The 10,322-nt window shown below is 35.2% G+C and overlaps 1 non-coding gene across 1 annotated transcript; it reads right to left on the reverse strand.

Moving 5' to 3' along the window:
• Positions 1–4,159: 4,159 nt before the first annotated feature.
• Positions 4,160–4,237, reverse strand: Trnai-uau (transfer RNA isoleucine (anticodon UAU)). Its single transcript has one exon. It is a non-coding gene; the product is annotated as a tRNA-Ile (tRNA).
• Positions 4,238–10,322: the final 6,085 nt, after the last annotated feature.

Raw genomic sequence — 10,322 nt, forward strand, 5'->3', positions numbered from 1 at the left:
CCTGTCCTGCCTAGACCCAGAGTAATCCAAGGCCCACTCACCAGTCCCCCCACACCCCATACCTCCACTTCAACTGGGCCAAGAATTTAGGTTTCCATTTCTTGAATGATCAGGCTCCTGTCCCTTGCTCCCTTCCTCTTTTTACCTGCTCAGCAAAACTGGTGCTTGTTTTCAGTCTTGGTCTGAAGCAGCCAGGACCAGAGCATCTGTGGTTGCCATGGGAACCATGATGCCACTGGGCTGTCATGCTGCCCCTCTGTGACCTCAGATGCTCTCTGAGATGCAGGAATGAGGTCACAGAAGCCACTCCTCAACATCCACATGGTCCAAGGCCCAGAGAAAGCCTCTGGGGAGAGAGAGAAAGTGCATGCTCCTACTGGAGCTTGGAACCTCTGCACCCTTCACACTAGCCATGCTGGAAGCCTGCCCCTTCCACTGAGAATAGAGTCACTCTCCCATCTTTTCCACTCAGGGAACGGGAGCAGTGAAAACCAAAATTGAGGCCCTTTTCAGAGTGGAATGGATTGAAGTTGAATGATTTAGAGATCCTGGATATGACTTAAACCACTTATCTCACTTCATTAAATCTTGACAGAAAGAGCTGCCAATATAACTAGTGGCAGGCAGACATTGGAAGAGGATTTTCTTTTCTTTATGCCAGCAAATATCAGGCCTGGGAACCCAGACCCCATGAGCCACCACTACTTCCTTTTGCCTCTTTAGATTTACTGACAGTGTCTGGGTGTTTTCCTGAGACATTCCCTCATTCAGGGAAAAAGGCTTTGCCCAGGAGAGACACCTTTTTCTACCTCACCCATAAGGAAATGGTAGGCAAAATCCAGCACCTCCACTGGGTTTTGCATTTCACCCAGATATCTCCTGGTTACAAATTGTCGAAGAAAAATTCCAGGAGGAAAAAAGGAGTGAAGAAGGAATCAGCGGATTATGATTGGAGTGGCTAGGGATCCATGTGTGAACAATCTCAGAAATCTCCCTTCATACTTACAACCTGAGCATATTCTGATTCTCACATAGGCCTGCCTCTCCTCCTGCCCCCCAGGCCTCCATGCTCATTGATATCATTTTCTGCTCAGTGCTCACCTGCAAACCTTTTCTTCCTTCTGTAGAAAGAGAAAAAATTTTCCCCTCATGACGCACCACTCTCTTGTGGGTCTTGATGTGCACAAAAGGTTTCTTGCAGGATTGCTGTGAAAAGGAAGATGAAGAGTTCCTTGGAATTGTTTGGTTTTGTCTGGGGCTGGGTTTTCTGCAGAGAATTTGACAGAGTCAGAACAGTAGAGGATCTAGAATGTACCTAAAAGGGGCTCATGTGAAGCTGAAGAGATATCTCCTCTTGCAGAGTGCTCACCTAGCATGCACAAAGGCAAGATGATGTCGGGGAAAATAAAAAACCCTTTTGAATATGCCCACCCTCCCTCCTCTCAACTTTTTCCTCCTCTTTTCATCAACTGAATTCCTAGTTGAAAATGTATCATTTGGCATGCAAGCCTACTCCACTCACTCTTTCAGCATGGAGCTTCAGTCAATAGGTTTAATACATAAGAACTCAAAAGAATTATCCCTCCAGAAAAATTATAAATTTCCCAGAAATAAATTTTTTAAAATACCCACAGAGTATCCAAATTGCCAATTTGGTATTCTCTCTTTGTAATAATGTTTCAACATGCACTGTTCATCAATATTGTTTTCCTAATGACTGATACTTCTTCCTCATTTGTCAGTGAATACCTTCATATCTAAAGTGTTTTTTTCACTATTTTGATGAATTGATTTTCTTCTTTTAGAAGGCAAACTATTTGTTTAGTCTTTTAGGATGATGGCTTTCCTTCCTGACATAGTGTTTTCCCCTCTGGGCCTACCTCAGTAACCCAGTAACTATTCTACTTAGTACCAAACGAATTGACCTGTAAAATTTTTCTGTACAAATCTAATTCATTTGCTCCCAGGATGTTGGGGATTTTTTTTAATGTCACCTCAGTGTCAACAGTTCTAATTATTTGAACCAAGAACTGAATAAGTTTTTGGTAAGAGGTAGTTGAGAAAAAAGGTGCCTTTTCTGGAGGTTGGTATGAAGAGAGGCTTAAGGAGTGAGATTATCAGCCAGAGGCAAGAAATGGTAAAAACAGGGAAGGCTGTAGCATGACACAGAGAAAAGCACCAAATGAACCTGTATTTGTATGACCATACATGAGGAGTAATGACAGAGGACAGCACAGGCAGGGAAAGTGATAGAGGCTAATGACTGCATATGCAGTGTAGCTAGACCAATATCAATGCTGTGGGTGGTAGACATGAAAGGCCTTTGTGGGATTGCAGATGAATAATGTGAAGGAAACAGTGCAGTGTGACATTCATGCAGGCCTGAATGGAGGGAGTGTTTCCAGAAATACAGAGGATAGACAATGTTCAGTGACCTGTATAGAATGAAGTTTAACAAACAAAGATTAAGAAGCTGGGCCAGCTGAAATGCTTCCTTTGTTTCCTTTGCATTTCTTCCCAGGGTTACCTACTTCATTTCCTCTTCCTGTTAGCTATTCAAAAACAATTTCTAGAGCTTTGGTCTTGATTAATTTTATTTTACATTCTTTGGATTATTCCTACTACAATTTCTTTCCCTATTCAGTAGTTGTATTTAAAAATACATATATTTGGTTCCAGATATATAATCCAGGAGACCTACGTGACTGAGCCTATTCCATAACATTATTTACTTACTTACTAACTGACTGACTCATTTATTTATTTATTTCTGAGATAACTTCTTGCTAAGTTTCTTATGACTTCACTCTTTGCTGAGGCTGGCCAATAACCTGCGATCCTCCTATACCAGTATCTGGGTTCTCTGTGATTTCAGGTGTGTCATTTTACTTGGCTAGGAATATAATTTTTCTATCTTCCTTGTTTTTGTCCTTTTCCTTTCCACAGAGATATGCTAAGAAAAAAAAAAAAAGCTTGTGCTTTCACTGAATTTGGTTATGACTGAACTAACATGCAACAGCTCTTCATTTAGACTTCCTCAAGGCAGTTTCCTCCCTTGCAAATCAGAATGTGGTCCACGGATCAGGAACATTGAAAACAACTTTAAATGTTTTAGAAATGTGTACACAAAAACCTGTTGAGTACAATGTGCATTTTGAACATGGTACCCAATATTTGAGTCACTAAAGTTTGAGCATTCTTGGGTATAGCTACTCTTCTTCCAGTTCCTCTAACATAACTTGCCTATTTGAAATCCTCATATTTTGTTCCCCAAATTGTAGGTGTATTATTATTCATAATCTTTCAGTGAACATTTTATCAGGTTATACTTTGCTGATCCTTTCATAATAGTCCTACCTTTTTTCATTTCCAGATTGTATTACTCTGCACCATATTTACTTTTCTAGGAAGTCAGAATCTTTCATATAGCAATAAATTATATACATCTATAGTGGATCATATGTGTTTATATTTATTTATTGCAAACCAAATATAGCCCTGCATTATGTGGCATGCATTTCTTAATTAATTTCCAATGTTGATAAAAAAATACTATTGGAAAATTTTACTCTCAGAACAGTGTTGTTACTGGAAACTCAGTTTTTGCTAATGCTGTGCTCTTCCACATTTCTAATGTTTAACCTGAGTTTACCTCCCTTCAAAATGTGTGCCCACTGCTTTTGTTTTATTTTGTTGTCTGTGATATTTAACTTTCTTATTCTTTGTTCTCTCTTCTCCTCTCCCCTTTTATATTTATCAACTTTCCTCTGATATAACCTAAGGGAAGTCATCCTTATTTAACAGAATCAGACTAGGCTGAGTTACGGGATGCAGAGGCCTGATTTCCAGGAACTACCAGGCACAAAATTCTGTCCCAGATTACCGGAAGCATGTGGTGCTGCATTCCAGTGGTTCCCTGTGTACTTCTGGAATATCTCCCCTAAGAAAATGGCTTCCCTACCTCCACTCTGTCCTGTCAATCACAGAAGAAGCTCCTCCAGGTCTTAAACCCCTTTGCCTGTGTAGTAAAAATAAAAGAGTTGGGTGAGTAGTTGTTAGAGGCCAGAGATGGTATGGCCACACCTGTCATGCCCCCACTCATTTAAAAAGATTATTGGATCTTCTGTGTTTCTTGAGTACATATGTTTTTTTTTTTTTTTGGTGGGGTGCTGGGGATCGAACCCAGGGCCTTGTGCTTATAAGGCAAGCACTCTACCGACTGAGCTATCTCCCCAGCATGAGTACATATGTTTTTGAAAAATGGACTGAAAAACAGCCAACATCCTCCTCCAGCAGTTAACCCTTTCCTTATCCACATGGGACATGGCAGAGAAGACCTCCACACTAAGATCCTGAAATGGAATTCAACTCCTTTATTGACATTCTCAATTTAATCTGTTACTGAAACTTAATAAGTATGTCACTTATTACCATTTCACAGTTTTTCCTTTTTATGCATTTATTATGTTTAATTCTTCAACTATTAGAATCTACTAGTACACATGTCTTAAATAAACATTATAGCAAATGTTATTTTATATGTGGTTCTTACCTTCTATTGGTCCTGTTATGCCATGTTTTTCTCTTTGATATGCATCACCAGATAAATGACCAATGCATTTCTGAGAAAGACTCAGAGAGATGCCTTGGCAAAATTAATATCAATAATGTGGTGCATAAATAAACCAAGAATCAGGAGTTGGCTGGCCTCAAATTAAAAAGCTTGTACGCACCGATGGAAACAATTAATAACATAGAAAATAAACCTACAGAATGGGGGAAGATTTTTGCCACCTTATTCTCAAATATGGGATTAAAATGCAGAATATGTAAAATTCTTACAACAATTATCTCCAAATAAAAATGACCCAGGAAATAAATGGAAAAAGAACTACAGAGATACTTCTTTTAAAAAGAAATTCTAATGACAATAAGTATATGAAAAAATGTTCAACATGTCTAGTAGTAAGGGAACTACAAATCAAAAGTACATTGAAACTTTACTCCAGTTAGAATGTCAACTATTAATAAATGTTAACAGGAATGTAAGAAAAAGGTTCACTCATCTGTTTTTGATGGAACTGCAAATTAGCAACATCACCCTGGAAAGGACTATAGAGAAACTTTAAAACAATAGTAATAGGACCACTGTATGATCCAGCTTTGTCAGTTACTGATACCTATTCAAAGGTCTAAAGTAAGCATATTATAAAAGGGTAGAAACATAATATATATTGCAGCACAATTCAACATAGCCAGGCAATGTAATCAGTCTAGGTACCAATCAGCAGATTAAAAAACAAAACAATATATATATACACACACACACACACACACACACACACACTATACATATATGTATATAAATGGATATATGTATGTGCATGTTTGTATATAAGTGACTTTTTAAAAATATTTTCATTTGTAGATGAACACAGTATCTTTATTTTCATTTTTCTAATGTGGTGCTGAGGATCAAACCCAGTTCCTCACATGTGCCAGGCAAGTGTTCTATAACCAAGCTATAATCCCATCCCCTATAATGAAGTTTTACTAAGTCAAAAATGAGAAAGAAATCTTGGCATTTGTTGGTAAATGAATGAAACAGCAATATATATCATGCTAAGTAAAATAGACAAGAGACTTAAAAAGTAAAAAGTTTCTGTCATTTGAAGAATGTTTTCTATCATTTGAAGAAGCTAGACAAAAATAAAGGGTAAAAATGGGGAATTTAATGAAAAATAAAAGAGAGAACAGATGAGTAGAGGAAATGAATTAAGGCTGGAGAGAGGAGGAAAAGCAAAGAGAGCAATGGTGGAATAAATCTGAACAAACTTTCCTGTGTACACATGTGAGAATACCACTGTGACTTTAACCTTTATGTATATCCATAAAGCACAAATTAAGACAACTATAAACAAACAGAAGAATGATCTGTGGATTAGAGAAAGGTAATATCAGGTGGGAGGATGGAAGGGAATGGGAAAGTATTGGGTACTTAATTGGAGAAAGTTTTATTCCATGCTTTATAATTATGTCAAAATTAACCCTGATCTTATGTGCAACAATAATGACCTAGGAAAAAGAATTAAACCACAATAAAAATCTACAAAAACTGTATGAACACTTGGAGAATGAACAATACATCTGCATGTTCAATGGATCACTGATGAAGTTGGGGTAAATTTTTAAAACATCAGAATGAAATGAGAATAGAGATATAGCATCCCAGAATCTATGGGATACAATAAAAACAATTCTTTTATTCCAGTGTTTTTTGTTTTCTTTTATTGAAGCATATTTATACATAATAGTGGGATTCTTTATGACATATAGATATTTTGCATAGTAGTCCCTTTCTTTTCCCTTCCCATCTCTCTCTCCTGATCTAGCAAAAGCAGTTGTAAGAGGGAACTTCATAAAATGACTCTCTACATTTAAAAATCTGAGATTTCAAATAAAAAACCTAATGTTGTAACCCAAGGTATTAGAAAAACAACAATAAATCTATTTGAACAAGGACAATGAAAGAAATACTACTTATCAGAGTTTAAACTATAAAATAGAAAATAAAGGAAAACTACAAATTAATAAAGAAACAGAGTTTATTTTTAAAAGGGAATCAATATTGACAAACCCCTAACCAAGGTAATGAAAGGAAAGAGAAAGAAGAAACAAATAAATAAACCTAGAAACCAAGAGAGAAATATTAAAACAGACATCACTGAAATCCAGAACACTACTAGGAATCATCTGGAAAAACTTAATGTTCAATAAACAGGAACATCTAGAAAAACATTATGAAGACTGACATGGTAAAAAAATAGAAAGCCTAGAATATGTGTATGAAGCAGTACATATGAATGTAAACAACTCAAAATATAAATCAAAGGAATGCAAAATTCCAACCTAATAACAGACAATTATATTGAAGTAGTAATAAAAAGCCTCCAGGACTAGAGGTGAACAGAGGGTTGAATTTTATCAGATATTCAAAGAAGAACTGATACCAGTGCCCCACCATTATATGTAAGAGAGAAGGAAAGACACTTCCAAAGTAATTCTACAAAGTCAGTATTAGCTGATTGAAAAGGAAAATAAGGACACAACAAGGAAAGAAAACTACCGGCCAATATCCTTGAGGGTTGTAGTCTAAAAATCTTTATGAAATATTTGCAAAATATATTCAACATCACATTAAAAACAACAAACACTGCTAGACAAAGTGGTGTATTTTTGCATTTCCAGAAATTCAGGAGGTTGTGTCAGGTGATTTGTAGTTTCAGTCAATTTAGAGACCTGGACTCAAAGTGAACAACAAAAGAGTCTGGAGGTGTGGCCAGTTGTAGAGTACACCTTGGTTAAGTCTCTGGGGCCACACACACACACACACACACACACACACACACGCACCATACATCATGAACCAGTTGGTTTTATTCAAGGAATGCAAGAATGGGTTAATATATGAAAACTAACAAAACAAATACACCAGATAAAGAATCAAGGGCAAAATCATAAGTTAATTTCAATAGCTGCAAGAAAATTTTTTGACAATATTCAATGGCCCTTCATTACAAAGCCCTGAGGAACTAGAAAGAGGAGGAACTTACCATAACATACCAAAGACCAAGTATAACTTTCCCTTCATAAATGAATTCTTCCTATTTATATTAACCTAGCCATATTTTTGGCTTGCATTCTGATTCTTTTGTTATATGATGACTTACCACAGAATTGACTACTCCCACCATATTCTACAAATGTTGATTCTATACATAAACCACAACTGTTGCAATCCTTGTTATTAGAACCCTGAGGCCTTAGACTTATATCTAGGTTGTTTTGCATTATTATGTGCATATGAGAGATGATATGTAAAAAACTTGAGAAAATCTTTTTAATTTTACCTTTGGGTCAACTATTGTGAAGAGAAAACCTGGATTGTTCTTTATGCTGCAGTGTTCTACAAGAGTGGTTTCAATCACCTTTTTCTTTTTATGATCAGCATTACAGTTGTCAGGTAATGTTCTGACTTCTGGTTCCCTAGTGTCAGTGTTTGCTTCTATAATAATAAAAACAAAGTAGAGAGTATATGAAAAAGCTCCATAATTTCAAATCAATGAGCAGTTCAGCAATAGGTATCCTTCAAATATTTTGCCCTCTTTCCTTGATTCATTAGAAGCTTGATGTGATTCTCCTTCTTCTTTGGGGACATTCTAAGAAGGAAAAAATACTTAGGTGTAAATGCACCAAATATGAAAAATTATCCTAATAGTTTCCTTTAGAGCAGGATATAAGAGAAAGATAACACATTTATGAGGCATTCCAATATAAAATCAAACTTCACTTCTTCAACTTACTAATTCTTCTCATGGGGGTAAGAATGATTAGAGATAAGAGAGATCTGAAATGTTACTCCCCTTACCTCCAAGATAATTGCACAAATACTGACATTCATAAAACTATTTTATCAATCCAAATTACCTAGGATAAATTACAGTCATGTAGTTTAGAGTGCTTTTAAGAAAGTTGAAAAATTTAAATGTGATATTTTTAATAAGTTTTTGTGACCTATATTGGCACAAATTATCTCATGAGGTGAAAGCATGAGACCTGAGCTTTAAGAGTACCTTATAAATAAAATTGGTTGGAATCACAAAGAGTATAAACTCTGTTCATCCTGTGTGTCAAATAGCTAAAAATAAATGAATGGAAACCACACACAGTTATTAAAAGAAAAGATTTACTAAATATCCAAAGAATGGTGACAGAGATGGCTCATAAAACAGACATTGGAGAGATAGTTTCTGCAAGGGAATACTGAGTCTTGGAGTAAATCATTTTAAAAAATAAGCAAATCTTCATCTTAAGTCCAAATATATGCTTCATGATTAGAGGATGCTTGGAGGGTATTCTTATTCCTACTTTCATATTTATGACATTTCTCTAACTTGTTTGCTTCTTTTTATGGCATCAATTCATGATAACTTACCTGATTTTATATATACCAGACATCAAAAGTGAATACAAACTTAAAGCATAATGTTTTTAAAATTCAATAGAGTTAACTGATAATGATTTCATGCATGTTATTTAAAACACTTCATTATATAGCAATTTTTTCTACAAATTTATTCATGTTCAAAAATTAAGTTTTTTACATTTGAAACCTTATTGTAGCTTCTACAGAAAATATGCAAATATATTTATTAACTTTGAAAAGCTCATTAAAAATTGAAAGCTATAAAGTGAATAGTTACATAACTAAGCAAATAACTTTTTTAACATTTGGGATCTTAGAATGTGACATAAGGGCTTGAATACTTTTAGGCACTATGATACAAATAATTATGAAACTAACATCATCATATGGTTATTCAGAGTCTCTACTTCTAGAATGGGTTATTAGTTTGCACAAGATATCTATTTTCAATTAAAGGAAGAGGTTTAAATATACTTAGTGGAAAGAGCCAGAAAGCAAGGTGAAATACCTTTAAATGCAAATATCTAATAATTTTATTAATTTTCATACTTTATTTATTTACATAGTTTTATGTGATGGTGAAAATTGAACCCAGTGCCTCACACAGACTAGGCAAGTGCTGTACCACTGAGCTACAACTGCAGCCCCTAATCCATAAATTAATATACATATTCTAAATTTCTATGTTTCCCTAATTTCTAACATTATTTTACTGTAAAAATGGAGCCAAGAATAGAAATAATGAAAAAGTTCTCCTAGAAATGTATGGTAGTAAAATATAAAGGGTCCAATAAAAAAAACACTGCAAGCAATGTGCTTTACTTATTTCAAATTAAAGGCATGAGGGAAATTCCATGATTCTACAAAAAAATAACGAGCATGAATGCTAAAAATCATGTAAGTATGACTTAAATTTCACACCTAATGTAAACCTAACAAAAAATCCTTGACCATATTTCCTATTTCTTCTGCATTGAGAAATTTATTCCTAATTGAGTTTTACTGTCATATGTATTTTCAAGCCCAATGTCCAACCCCCTACACTAAACTACTCAATGGAACACTGGCATTTATACATGTTAAAAAATATCAACATAATTCTCTTAAAATGTTTTTGTTTTTCCTGAGTGAATTTCCAAAAATATATCAGGGAAACCATTGCTAAGTATCAAGTATTAACACCTCAAAACTCAATATTAACAGGAAGAAAATTAATTACACAGAAGATCACTTTCCCTTTAAGTGAGATTGATAGTAGAGCTCATCCAATGTAAGACACCATCAGAATCAGTTTCAGTGGGACGACCTTACAGCAAAAATGCATAATAAAGTGGGT

The sequence above is a fragment of the Sciurus carolinensis genome, unplaced genomic scaffold (genome assembly GCF_902686445.1).
Source record: "Sciurus carolinensis unplaced genomic scaffold, mSciCar1.2, whole genome shotgun sequence".
Taxonomy (NCBI): Eukaryota; Metazoa; Chordata; class Mammalia; order Rodentia; family Sciuridae; genus Sciurus; species Sciurus carolinensis.